Source organism: Macrobrachium rosenbergii, chromosome 10 (genome assembly GCF_040412425.1).
Source record: "Macrobrachium rosenbergii isolate ZJJX-2024 chromosome 10, ASM4041242v1, whole genome shotgun sequence".
Taxonomy (NCBI): Eukaryota; Metazoa; Arthropoda; class Malacostraca; order Decapoda; family Palaemonidae; genus Macrobrachium; species Macrobrachium rosenbergii.
The window spans coordinates 63827207-63840178 of NC_089750.1; the positions used below are offsets into that span (position 1 = coordinate 63827207).

The 12972-nt window shown below is 41.2% G+C and overlaps 1 protein-coding gene across 17 annotated transcripts in view; it reads right to left on the reverse strand.

The window, feature by feature from the left end:
* LOC136842702 (monocarboxylate transporter 14-like) overlaps positions 1-12972 on the reverse strand; it is a 215425-nt gene that overhangs the window by 185350 nt on the left and 17103 nt on the right. The gene's annotated exons all lie outside the window — the stretch shown is intronic.

A 12972-nucleotide genomic window follows, 5' to 3' on the forward strand; every position in this document is an offset into this window, starting at 1 on the left:
ATTATTATTATTATTATTATTATGCACTCATGGGACACGAGTCAATAAGCGAATTACCGGCGAAGTCACCGTCCTAACAAAATAGACATGTGCATAACAAAGAGAGGAAGCGTAACACATGGATAAAACATAAATAAAGATGGCCAAATAAAAATCTAAATATGAAAAAAAACAATCATCTGTTCTGAAGCAAATTCGAAAAATATCTAGGTTCATACTAAATGGAACTGTATAAGTAAGTGGCACGACAACCTCCCTTAAAAGTTATGAGGTGCCGTTGCAAAGGCGATATATCAGCACAACATACGAGCATCAATATACCGTTACTCACTGCAGAATCACTCACCAAGCACGTTCTTGAAGGATCAATACGCTTATTTTATCTCTCGCAATATGCAGTCTTATTGCTACCGTTATATCAATACTTTGCAGAAATTGTCAATTCATATTACATAATGTCTATCATATTACATAACGTCTAAAGGGGGACTTAAGATTACAGAAGATCAAGCGACGGTTTTAGAAATATATCAAGAGAGAGAGAGAGAGAGAGCAAGGCCTGGAATTTATCAAAGTTCAATTTACGAAGGAAAGCATTTGTTTTTGTTTTTTTAAGAAGTTAGACGTTAAAACAAAGGCGGGCGACAAAAAATAAAATTAGTTACTAAATAAAGCAAATAAAACTGGTTACTAAATAAAGCAAACACGATAAAATAAAATAAAAAATAGCTGCAAGACCTTAGCCCCGTTTCTTTAAAAGGCCGGATTTCCTACTCGTTCTGATAAACTCATAACGACAGAAAAATTAATATAACTTATTTTTGTTATCCAACTGTCGCATGCGCACATTTTTTTACATCATTCAGCTTCCTATGGCAATCCCAAAACTCCTTATCACCTCAAGGCAGTGTCACATGGGCACATTGACGTCATTTAACATTATGAAATAGTGTCACAAGAGCATATCATTAGACATTCTTTACCATCTCATTGAAGTGTCAAACCAGCGCATTACTCAACATTCTATAGCATCTCATGAGAGTGTCAAATGAACGCATTATTTGACATTCTTTAGCATCTCATGTGTCACATTAGCACATTATTTGATATTCTTTAGCATGTCATGGAAGTGTCACATGAGCCCGTTATTTGAAATTCTACATCATCTCATGGCAGTGTCACACGAGTGCATCATGTAACATTCTATAGCATCACATGGCAGTGTCACATTAGCACATATTTGACATTATTTAGCATCTAATGGCAGTGTCACATGAGCACATTATTTGACACTTTGGCATCTCAGGACAGTGTCACATAAGCACACTGACATTCTATAGTATCTCATGGCGGTGTCACATGAGCACATTATCTGACCATCTATAGCATCTCATGGCAGTGTTACATGAGCACATTGGCAGTCTATAGCATCTCATGGCAGTGTCACATGAACACATTGGCAGTCTATAGCATCTCATGGCAGTGTCTCATGAGCACATTGGCAGTCTAAAGCATCTCATGGCAGTGTCACATGAGCACATTGGCAGTCTATAGCATCTCATGGCAGTGTCTCTATAGCATCTCATGGCAGTGTCACATTGAGCAGTCTCTCATCTCATGAGCATTGACAGTCTATAGCATCTCATGGCAGTGTCACATGAGCACATTAGCAGTCTATAGCATCTCATGGCAGTGTCTCATGAGCACATTGGCAGTCTATAGCATCTCATGGCAGTGTCACATAAGCACACTGGCAGTCTAGCAGTGTCATCTCATGACAGGGTCTCATGAGCACATTGGCAGTCTATAGCATCTCATGGCAGTGTCACATAAGCACATTGGCAGTCTATAGCATCTCATGGCAGTCTCTCTATACTCTCATGCATGAGCACATTGGCAGTCTATAGCATCTCATGGCAGTGTCACATAAGCACATCAGCAGTCTATAGCATCTCATGGCAGTGTCTCATGAGCACACTGGCAGTCTATAGCATCTCATGGCAGTGTCACATGAGCACACTCGAGTCTATAGCATCTCATGGCAGTGTCTCATGAGCACATTGGCAGTCTATAGCATCTCATGGCAGTGTCACATGAGCACATTGGCAGTCTATAGCATCTCATGGCAGTGTCACATGAGCACATTGGCAGTCTATAGCATCTCATGGCAGTGTCTCATGAGCACATTGGCAGTCTATAGCATCTCATGGCAGCACATTGGTGTCACATAAGCACATTGAAAGTCTATTAGCAGGCATCTCATGTAAGTGTCACATGAGCACATAAATTGGCAGTCTATAGCATCTCATGGCAGTGTTACATGAGCACATTGGCAGTCTATAGCATTTCATGGCAGTGTCTCATGAGCACATTGGCAGGCTACAGCATCTCATGGCAGTGTCTCATGAGCACATTGGCAGTCTATAGCATCTCATGGCAGTGTCACATAAGCACATTATCTGACCATCTATAGCATCTCATGGCAGTGTCTCATGAGCATATTGGCAGTCTATAGCATCTCATGAGCACATTGGCAGTCTATAGCATCTCATGGCAGTGTCTCACGAGCACATTGGCTGTCTATAGCATCTCATGGCAGTGTCAAATGAGCACATTGACAGTCTATAGCATCTCATGGCAGTGTCTCACGAGCGCATTGGCAGTCTATAGCATCTCATGGCAGTGTTACATGAGCACATTGGCAGTCTATAGCATCTCATGGCAGTGTCTCACGAGCACATTGGCAGTCTATACCATCTCATGGCAGTGTCAAATGAGCACATTGGCAGTCTATAGCATCTCATGGAAGTGTCTCACGAGCACATTGGCAGTCTATAGCATCTCATGGCAGTGTTACGAGCACATTGGCAGTCTATAGCACATTGGCAGTCTATATCATCTCATGGCAGTGTCTCACGAGAACACTGGCAGTCTATAGCATCTCATGTCAGTGTCAAATGAGCACATTGGCAGTCTATAGCATCTCATGGCAGTGTCTCATGAGCACATTGGCAGTCTATAGCATCTCATGGCAATGTTACATGAGCACAGTGGCAGTCTACAGCATCTCATGGCAGCGTCTCATGAGTACATTAGCAGTCTATAGCATCTCATGGTAGTGTTACATGAGCACATTATTTGACACTTTGGCATCTCAGGACAGTGTCACATAAGCACACTGACATTCTATAGTATCTCATGGCGGTGTCACATGAGCACATTATCTGACCATCTATAGCATCTCATGGCAGTGTTACATGAGCACATTGGCAGTCTATACCATCTCATGGCAGTGTCACATGAACACATTGGCAGTCTATAGCATCTCATGGCAGTGTCTCATGAGCACATTGGCAGTCTAAAGCATCTCATGGCAGTGTCACATGAGCACATTGGCAGTCTATAGCATCTCATGGCAGTGTCTCATGAGCACATTGACAGTCTATAGCATCTCATGGCAGTGTCACATGAGCACATTAGCAGTCTATAGCATCTCATGGCAGTGTCTCATGAGCACATTGGCAGTCTATAGCATCTCATGGCAGTGTCACATAAGCACACTGGCAGTCTATAGCATCTCATGACAGGGTCTCATGAGCACATTGGCAGTCTATAGCATCTCATGGCAGTGTCACATAAGCACATTGGCAGTCTATAGCATCTCATGGCAGTCTCTCATGAGCACATTGGCAGTCTATAGCATCTCATGGCAGTGTCACATAAGCACATCAGCAGTCTATAGCATCTCATGGCAGTGTCTCATGAGCACACTGGCAGTCTATAGCATCTCATGGCAGTGTCACATGAGCACACTCGAGTCTATAGCATCTCATGGCAGTGTCTCATGAGCACATTGGCAGTCTATAGCATCTCATGGCAGTGTCACATGAGCACATTGGCAGTCTATAGCATCTCATGGCAGTGTCACATGAGCACATTGGCAGTCTATAGCATCTCATGGCAGTGTCTCATGAGCACATTGGCAGTCTATAGCATCTCATGGCAGTGTCACATAAGCACATTGAAAGTCTATAGCATCTCATGCCAGTGTCACATGAGCACATAAATTGGCAGTCTATAGCATCTCATGGCAGTGTTACATGAGCACATTGGCAGTCTACAGCATTTCATGGCAGTGTCTCATGAGCACATTGGCAGGCTACAGCATCTCATGGCAGTGTCTCATGAGCACATTGGCAGTCTATAGCATCTCATGGCAGTGTCACATAAGCACATTATCTGACCATCTATAGCATCTCATGAGCACATTGGCAGTCTATAGCATCTCATGGCAGTGTCAAATGAGCACATTGGCAGTCTATAGCATCTCATGGCAGTGTCTCACGAGCACATTGGCTGTCTATAGCATCTCATGGCAGTGTCAAATGAGCACATTGACAGTCTATAGCATCTCATGGCAGTGTCTCACGAGCGCATTGGCAGTCTATAGCATCTCATGGCAGTGTTACATGAGCACATTGACAGTCTACAGCATCTCATGGCAGTGTCTCACGAGCACATTGGCAGTCTATACCATCTCATGGCAGTGTCAAATGAGCACATTGGCAGTCTATAGCATCTCATGGCAGTGTCTCACGAGCACATTGGCAGTCTATAGCATCTCATGGCAGTGTTACATGAGCACATTGGCAGTCTATAGCATCTCATGGCAGTGTCTCACGAGAACACTGGCAGTCTATAGCATCTCATGGCAGTGTCAAATGAGCACATTGGCAGTCTATAGCATCTCATGGCAGTGTCTCATGAGCACATTGGCAGTCTATAGCATCTCATGGCAGTGTTACATGAGCACATTGGCAGTCTATAGCATCTCATGGCAGTGTTACATGAGCACACTGGCAGTCTACAGCATCTCATGGCAGCGTCTCATGAGTACATTAGCAGTCTATAGCATCTCATGGCAGTGTTACATGAGCACATTGGCAGTCTATAGCATCTCATGGCAGTGTCACATAAGCACATTGGCAGTCTATAGCATCTCATGAGCACATTGGCAGTCTATACCATCTCATGGCAGTGTCAAATGAGCACATTGGCAGTCTATAGCATCTCATGGCAGTGTCTCACGAGCACATTGGCAGTCTATACCATCTCATGGCAGTGTCAAATGAGCACATTGGCAGTCTATAGCATCTCATGGCAGTGTCTCACGAGCACATTGGCAGTCTATAGCATCTCATGGCAGTGTTACATGAGCACATTGGCAGTCTATAGCATCTCATGGCAGTGTCTCACGAGAACACTGGCAGTCTATAGCATCTCATGGCAGTGTCAAATGAGCACATTGGCAGTCTATACCATCTCATGGCAGTGTCAAATGAGCACATTGGCAGTCTATAGCATCTCATGGCAGTGTCTCATGAGCACATTGGCAGTCTATACCATCTCATGGCAGTGTCAAATGAGCACATTGGCAGTCTATAGCATCTCATGGCAGTGTCTCACGAGAACATTGGCAGTCTATAGCATCTCATGGCAGTGTTACATGAGCACATTGGCAGTCTATAGCATCTCATGGCAGTGTCTCACGAGAACACTGGCAGTCTATAGCATCTCATGGCAGTGTCTCATGAGCACATTGGCAGTCTATAGCATCTCATGGCAGTGTTACATGAGCACATTGGCAGTCTACAGCATCTCATGGCAGCGTCTCATGAGTACATTAGCAGTCTATAGCATCTCATGGCAGTGTTACATGAGCACATTGGCAGTCTATAGCATCTCATGGCAGTGTCACATAAGCACATTGGCAGTCTATAGCATCTCATGGCAGTATCACATGAGCACATTGGCAGTCTATAGCATCTCATGGCAGGCAGTATCTCATGAGCACATTGGCAGTCTATAGCATCTCATGGCAGTGTCTCATGAGCACATTGGCAGCCTATAGCATCTCATGGCAGTGTCTCATGAGCACATTGGCTGTCTATAGCATCTCATGGCAGTGTCTCATGAGCACATTGGCAGTCTATAGCATCTCATGGCAGTGTCTCATGAGCACATTGGCAGTCTATAGCATCTTATGGCAGTGTCACATAAACACATTGGCAGTCTATATCATCTCATGGCAGTGTCTCATGAGCACATTGGCAGTCTATAGCATCTCATGGCAGTGTCACATGAGCACACTGGCTGTCTATAGCATCTCATGGCAGTGTCACATGAGCACATTGGCAGTGTATAGCATCTCATGGCAGTGTCACATGAGCACATTATCTGACCATCTATAGCATCTCATGGCAGTGTCTCATGAGCACATTGGCAGTCTATAGCATCTCATGGCAGTGTCACATGAGCACATTGGCAGTCTATAGCATCTCATGGCAGTGTCTCAGGAACACATTACAGTATGTGACATCCTTTATAACTGCGAATTAGTGTCACAAAAGCATATTATTTTTTAGATCAAGTATCTTACAGCGGAGATACATAAGCTTCCTATCTGTCTTCCTCTAGCATCGTGAAATAATAAGCTTCCTATCTATCTTCCTCTAGCATCGTGAAATAATAAGCTTCCTATCTGTCTTCCTCTAGCATCGTGAAATAATAAGCTTCCTATCTATCTTCCTCTAGCATCATGAAATAATGTCACATGGGCACATTATTTTGACAGCCTTTCGTATCTCCAGGTAGTATATATCACATAACATTTTCTGAGACTTTTGGAACCCCCTTTCGAACTCTGCACCATATTACCAATATTCTTCAGCGTATGAAAACTAAAGTCATTTACGTTCGTAAGGTGATACCACACTATCATCAGCATGATATTGAAAGGCCCAAGAAATCAAAACGTGGTTTTACTTAAATTCACCATCATGATAAACTTCCGAGACAAGATGAAAAATAGATAATTCATTAAAGAATTTGCCATTCATTCCTGAATCCTGATACGTACAACCTCTCAGTCACAGTGGTTACCGGGCATATTTTCATCGATGCATATTACTTTATTAGTTCGTCAGCCTTTCCACAACATGCTTCAGAAAGTTACTGATGGATGTCAGTGCAACTTTGTACAGGACGAGTAAAGTCTGTCAAGAAAGACCTGACCAGATTTGGAAAAGAATTCGGATTCACAAAGACTTTGCTTTCTTTCCGTTGCCGGGAAATGGATCCAAAAGGTTTGTTCGTTCATCCGCTTGTGTGTTTTTCGTTGCCGGAAGTATGTCAGCTGTGTGTGTGTGTGTGTGTTTTCTAGCCTTTGTTTCCTGTAAACAAAGCTTTTCACCCGCGCAAAGGTAAACAGGCAAAACGCTGCAAACATCCAAAGCAGCTTTCGCAGATCGATAATACTCCAGTGCCATTCCCTGCAGAGGAGAGGCGAGGGGTAAAGCCTTCTGAGATGGCAGGGAAGACAGGGAGGAATAATAAAGGAGGAGGTATTAATAACGAGAAGGAAAAGTGGGTGGGGGGTTGGGAAGGACTGAAAAAAAGGATGAAATAAAGAGGAGAGAACGGGAAAGGAGGAGGGTATGAGATATTGAGGGAGAAAGGATGGAATGATGATGATGATAATAATGATGATGGGGAGGAGGAGGAGGAGGAGAAGGAGCAGGAAAAGTTACTGAAAAGAAGGGAGGGAGGAAGGAAGAAGCAAGGATAAATAAGAGAAACATTGGGGGAGAAAGGAAGGAATGAGGAGGAGGAGTTACTGAAAGGAAGGAAGGAAGAGGCAAGGATAATTAAAAAGAGAAATAGAGTGATGGGGAAAGGATGGAATAAGGAGGAGGAAAAAGAGGAGGAGGAGTTACTGAAAGGAAGGAAAGAAGGAAGCAGCAAGGATAAATAATAAGAGAAGCAGTGAGGGAGAAAGGATGGAATAAGGACGAGGAGGAGGAGGAGGAGAAGTTGCTGCAAGGAAAGAAGGAAGAAGCAAGGATAATTAAAAAGAAAGTGAGGGAGAAGGATGGAATAAGGAGGAGGAGGAGGAGGAGGAGGAGTTACCGGAAGGAAGGAAGGAAGAAGCAAAGATAAATAATAAGAGAGAGTGAAGGAGAAAGGACAGAATAAAAAGGAGGAGGAGGAGTAACTGAAAGGAAGGAAGGAAGAAGCAAAGATAAATAATAAGAGAGAGTGGAGGAGAAAGGATAGAATAAAGAGGAGGAGGAGGAGTTACTGAAAGGAAGGAAGGAAGAAGCAAGGCTAATTAAAAAGAGAAATAGAGTGAGGGAGAAAGGATGGAATAAGAAGGAGGAGGAGAAGTTACTGGAAAAAAGGAAGGAAGAAGCAAGGATAAATAATAAGAGAAAGTGAGGGAGAAAGAACAGAATAAAGAGGAGGGGGAGGAGTTATGGAAAAGAAGGAAGGGAGAAGCAAGGATAAATAATAAGAGAAAAGTTATCTGAGGGAGAAAGGATGGAATGAGGAGGAGGAGGAGAAGGAGTTATGGAAAAGAAGGAAGAGGCAAAGATAAATAATAAGAAAAACAGTTATCTGGGCGTGAAGACGAGAAGAGGGACAGAAAATGGACCGAAGAAAAGAAAAATAGAAAATCCGATTGTGACAAATCGGTCAAGGCAAGTGAATAATCCCTTGCTGAGTCACGGAAGAGGATTTTTCATATAGATAGAGAGTCCCTTCTCCCACTCCCTGAATCGTTATTCTCTCTCTCTCTCTCTCTCTCTCTCTCTCTCTCTCTCTCTCTCTCTCTCTCTACAGCAGAAATAGGACGGTAGTCAAGACTCTTTCTCTCAAGACTCTCTTTCTCTCAATTAGAAATGGAAAGGGACTCGAGATTCTCTCTCTCTCTCTCTCTACAGCAGAGAAACAAAACGGTAGTCAAGACTCTCTCTCTCTCTCTCTCTCTCTCTCTCTCTCTCTCTCTCTCTCTACAGCAGAAATAGGACGGTACTCAAGACTCTATTTCTCTCAATTAGAAATGGAAAGGGAGTCAAGATTCTCTCTCTCTCTCTCTCTCTCTCTCTCTCTCTCTCTCTCTCTCTCTCTCTCTCTCTCTACAGCAGAGAAACGATACGGTAGTCAGGACTCTCTCTCTCTCTCTCTCTGTCTATACAGCACAGAAACAAAACGGTAGTCAAGACATTCTTTCTCTCTATCAGAATAGAACGGGAGTCAAAGATTCTCTCTCTCTCTCTCTCTCTCTCTCTCTCTCTCTCTCTCTCTCTCTACAGCAGAGAAACGATACGGTAGTCAGGACTCTCTCTCTCTCTGTCTATACAGCACAGAAACAAAACGGTAGTCAAGACATTCTTTCTCTCTATCAGAATAGAACGGGAGTCAAAGATTCTCTCTCTCTCTCTCTCTCTCTCTCTCTCTCTCTCTCTCTCTCTCTCTCTCTCAAGCAAGAAACATAACGGTCAGTCAACCAAACGATAAAACTTTTCGAAATGTTTGTTTAAAAAAGACCCACTCAATCAATGGTGGGTTTACCTAAAGTTGTGCAGCTGAAAAAATATTATTGCAAGAGAGGCCACCTGTGATTACTCTAAGGCAAGGGAAAAAAATTGATTTATGCCCAGTACCCGCTATCATAACCATTTAAAAATAAATAAAAAGCTGAATCAGTATTCACATTTTGCTTTATCTCAAAATATAATCAACTATTTAGTGGTACACAGCCTATTAAACCTTGAAAGCCAATCAATGTTTTGACATATTTTGTGAACAGACGAACAAGAAGATCATATGACTAAGAAACCTCTATCCAACTTCGCTGACTGGTATATATAATAATACCAAGCAAGACTGAAAAAAATAAAAAATTAAGAAACCACTGCCAAAATAGATTCCAGCATCCCAATTATACGAAAACAACAGGCTATTATTCACAAGGAAATGAACGTGGCCTTCCCACGCAAAAATTTGCTTTCATTTCCTAACATCCCTTTCCCTTACTCCTGGGCAACTGGTTCTTTTCTGCCATCCCTTTTCAAACCAACCTCGACTTCGTTTAAATTCCACTGTCCTCTGAGTTGGCTAAATCTTTTGATCCTTTCCATTTTAAGCGACGGGTTTCCATTACTTCTGTGAAAATAATTTTTACTGCTCTATTCATTATCCCTACAAACGAAGATGGACGGGGGTCAAGAGTTCACTGGTGTTTGTTTAATTGTTTGTCTGTCAACTACTCACAAGATATCTAAAAAATGAATGGACGTATTTCACTAAAATTTTTGCGTAGGATGTCACATTAGATAAAGAGAACCGAATTAGATTTTGACAAGAAACCGTACATGGATTTTGATCTAGGGCAGGTTTTCATAGACGTTGACCGAGGTATGGACTCGAAGAGCTTTCTAATTTCGAAATAGTATCTTCAACATCCTAAGTTATACTATCGATCAGTTGAATGTGAAGCAAAGTTTAGTAAAAGTGAAATGAAAAGTTAAGTGTTTCTAGGCTCGGCTGATTATTTAAATACACCCTGTTATCACGTTAAAACTAGAGTAAAAATGAATAAAAAAAAGTTCAAAACTTTACATAATTCAAAGATGATAGAGTAACAGAAGCAAAGACAGGTGACTGAGGAATGACGACACAGGAGGGGGGAAAATAATAAACACATGACAGCGTTGAAGAAATTAATAAACTTTGCGTATGACAAGAATAAAAAATACCGTACACTAAATATGAGAGAGAGAGAGAGAGAGAGAGAGAGAGAGAGAGAGAGAGAGAGAGAGAGAGAGAGAGAGAGAGAGAGAGAGAGAGCGCTTAGCAAAATAATCCCATAAAAAACTTCAACAAATCATCACCCCCTCTAATGATAATTGGATACTGGAAACTCGACTCATTAAGAGATTTTTGCCAAGCTGCTCCTGGGCCCGATATTAATACCTCTCAGGTAAAATATTATTAAGGTCGCAATCATTATGAGGTAATGTTATGCAACCTTATCCTATACAAAATGTGTGCGCGCACAAATTCATACTAACTCGCTCCGTCGGTTCTCGGGCCTCACTGTAACACAGTTTTGCTGTCAAGGATACACATACATACATACATACATACATACATACATACATACATACATTATATATATATATATATATATATATATATATATATATATATATATATATATATATATATATATATATATATACATGCATAACTTTATTAATTATCTTGGTAACGGACGAACGAACGGAACCAAAAACATATGTAACTTCAGCTGTGCCTTAATATCGAAGTAAATTCACTACCATCAAGTTCATATGGGATATTCGCTGATTAGTCATAGATCTGTCACAGCTTTCGACAAGAACAGATGAAAATCACCAAAGCTACGAAATAAGTTAAAGCACTCGAGACTCAGAATGGAACAAAATCTAGATTCTACTTGGAAAATCAAGAGAAATTTATCTGTTCGTGAGTCTTCTCTAAGTACAAGACACGTCCTTTTTTTTAAGGAGGGCCAAAAAATGCCACAGCTGACACTAGGTGTGCCATGTGGGTTTCATCTCCAAAAATCTTGAAATTAAAAAATCTCGAAATTAAATAAGTTGGAAAGTTAATATGATTTTAGATAACTTTCGAAAAAGAAATTAAATTCATAATGATTCTCAGCCCTGGGGTTCACATCCACAGCACCCCCTTCGCCCCCTCCCCCGTTCAAAAAAAGTTCCAGAGGGTACTTAATAACCAAAGTGAATAAAAGAGAGAGAGAGAGAGAGAGAGAGAGAGAGAGAGAGAGAGAGAGAGAGAGAGAGAGAGAGAGAGAGAGAGCAAAATTACGTCGAGACTGATTAACTCCATCACTAATCATGGCAATCTAAATCAACTGATTGTATACGTTGAACAATATCATTTGTCAAATTTACACAAACTTAAGTATTTTCCATATTCACTTACAGGAGATATTATAAGTAAACAAAGAAAAATGAGCGGCGAAGAATGACATACACATATATATATATGCACATATTTGTTTGCATTAAAACATCTGAATACATGCAACTGATGGAAAATCACACACATAAAAATCGTTACAATTATTCAATAATTCATAAGAAAATGAAAGTGTAATTGACTGTGCCTTCCAGTAAGGAAACTCAGTCAGTGACTGTGAAAGACCTATTCACAGAAGCTATGGCGCAAACCAATATTTTATATATATAATATATATATATATATATATATATATATATATATATATATATATATATATATATATATATATATATATATATATATTGGGCACCACCAATTAACATATACGCACGCACACACACACACATATATATATATATATATAATGTTAAGATGGGTGGTGACCATATAATATTGGGCTTGCCATTATTTATATATATAATGGCAGTTGTGAGAGCACGCCGGCCACAAGTAATAACATAGATACCCAAAAGACACATAAGCAATACATCTGTTAGGAGGGGATGCCGACCGCCCGAAATTACCCAGAAACTACTGTAGTTGGTGACAGCTTCTTTCCCTTGTCCGCTAAAATTCGGAATTCTCTACATGCTCCTTTTCTCCTAACCCCACTTCTTTGGTATCTTCTACAATGGGCTAGATAAGAATATTCATTTGGCCTAGATCTCAAGAATATTCTCTAGAAAGAGGAATACAGAATTCTGGACAAAAGCTAAGCGCTGGGACCTATGAAAATTGAAAGGAAAATTGACAGTAAGATGGTCTGAAAGATATAACAGGTGGAAAACCTTGCAGTTGCACTGTGAAACAATTGTAAGAGAGGGTGGAAAGCCAAATGGAAGAAAGAGGAAATATGAACGGAGGTGCAGAAAAAGGAATGAAAGAGGTTGCAGCTTCGGGCCAAATGAAGACTGCAAAGAACCTTAAGTAATGCCTACAGTGCACCGCATGAGGTGCACAGGCAGCACTACCTCACTAGGTGGGAGACTATTCTCTAGACCTTGCCAGAGGCCTCTGCATTAATAAAAATTAAGTAAAAAACGAATGAAGTGAATACCCTTCTCGGAGAAGAGCCTCACTTCCTGACAAGGCTATGTT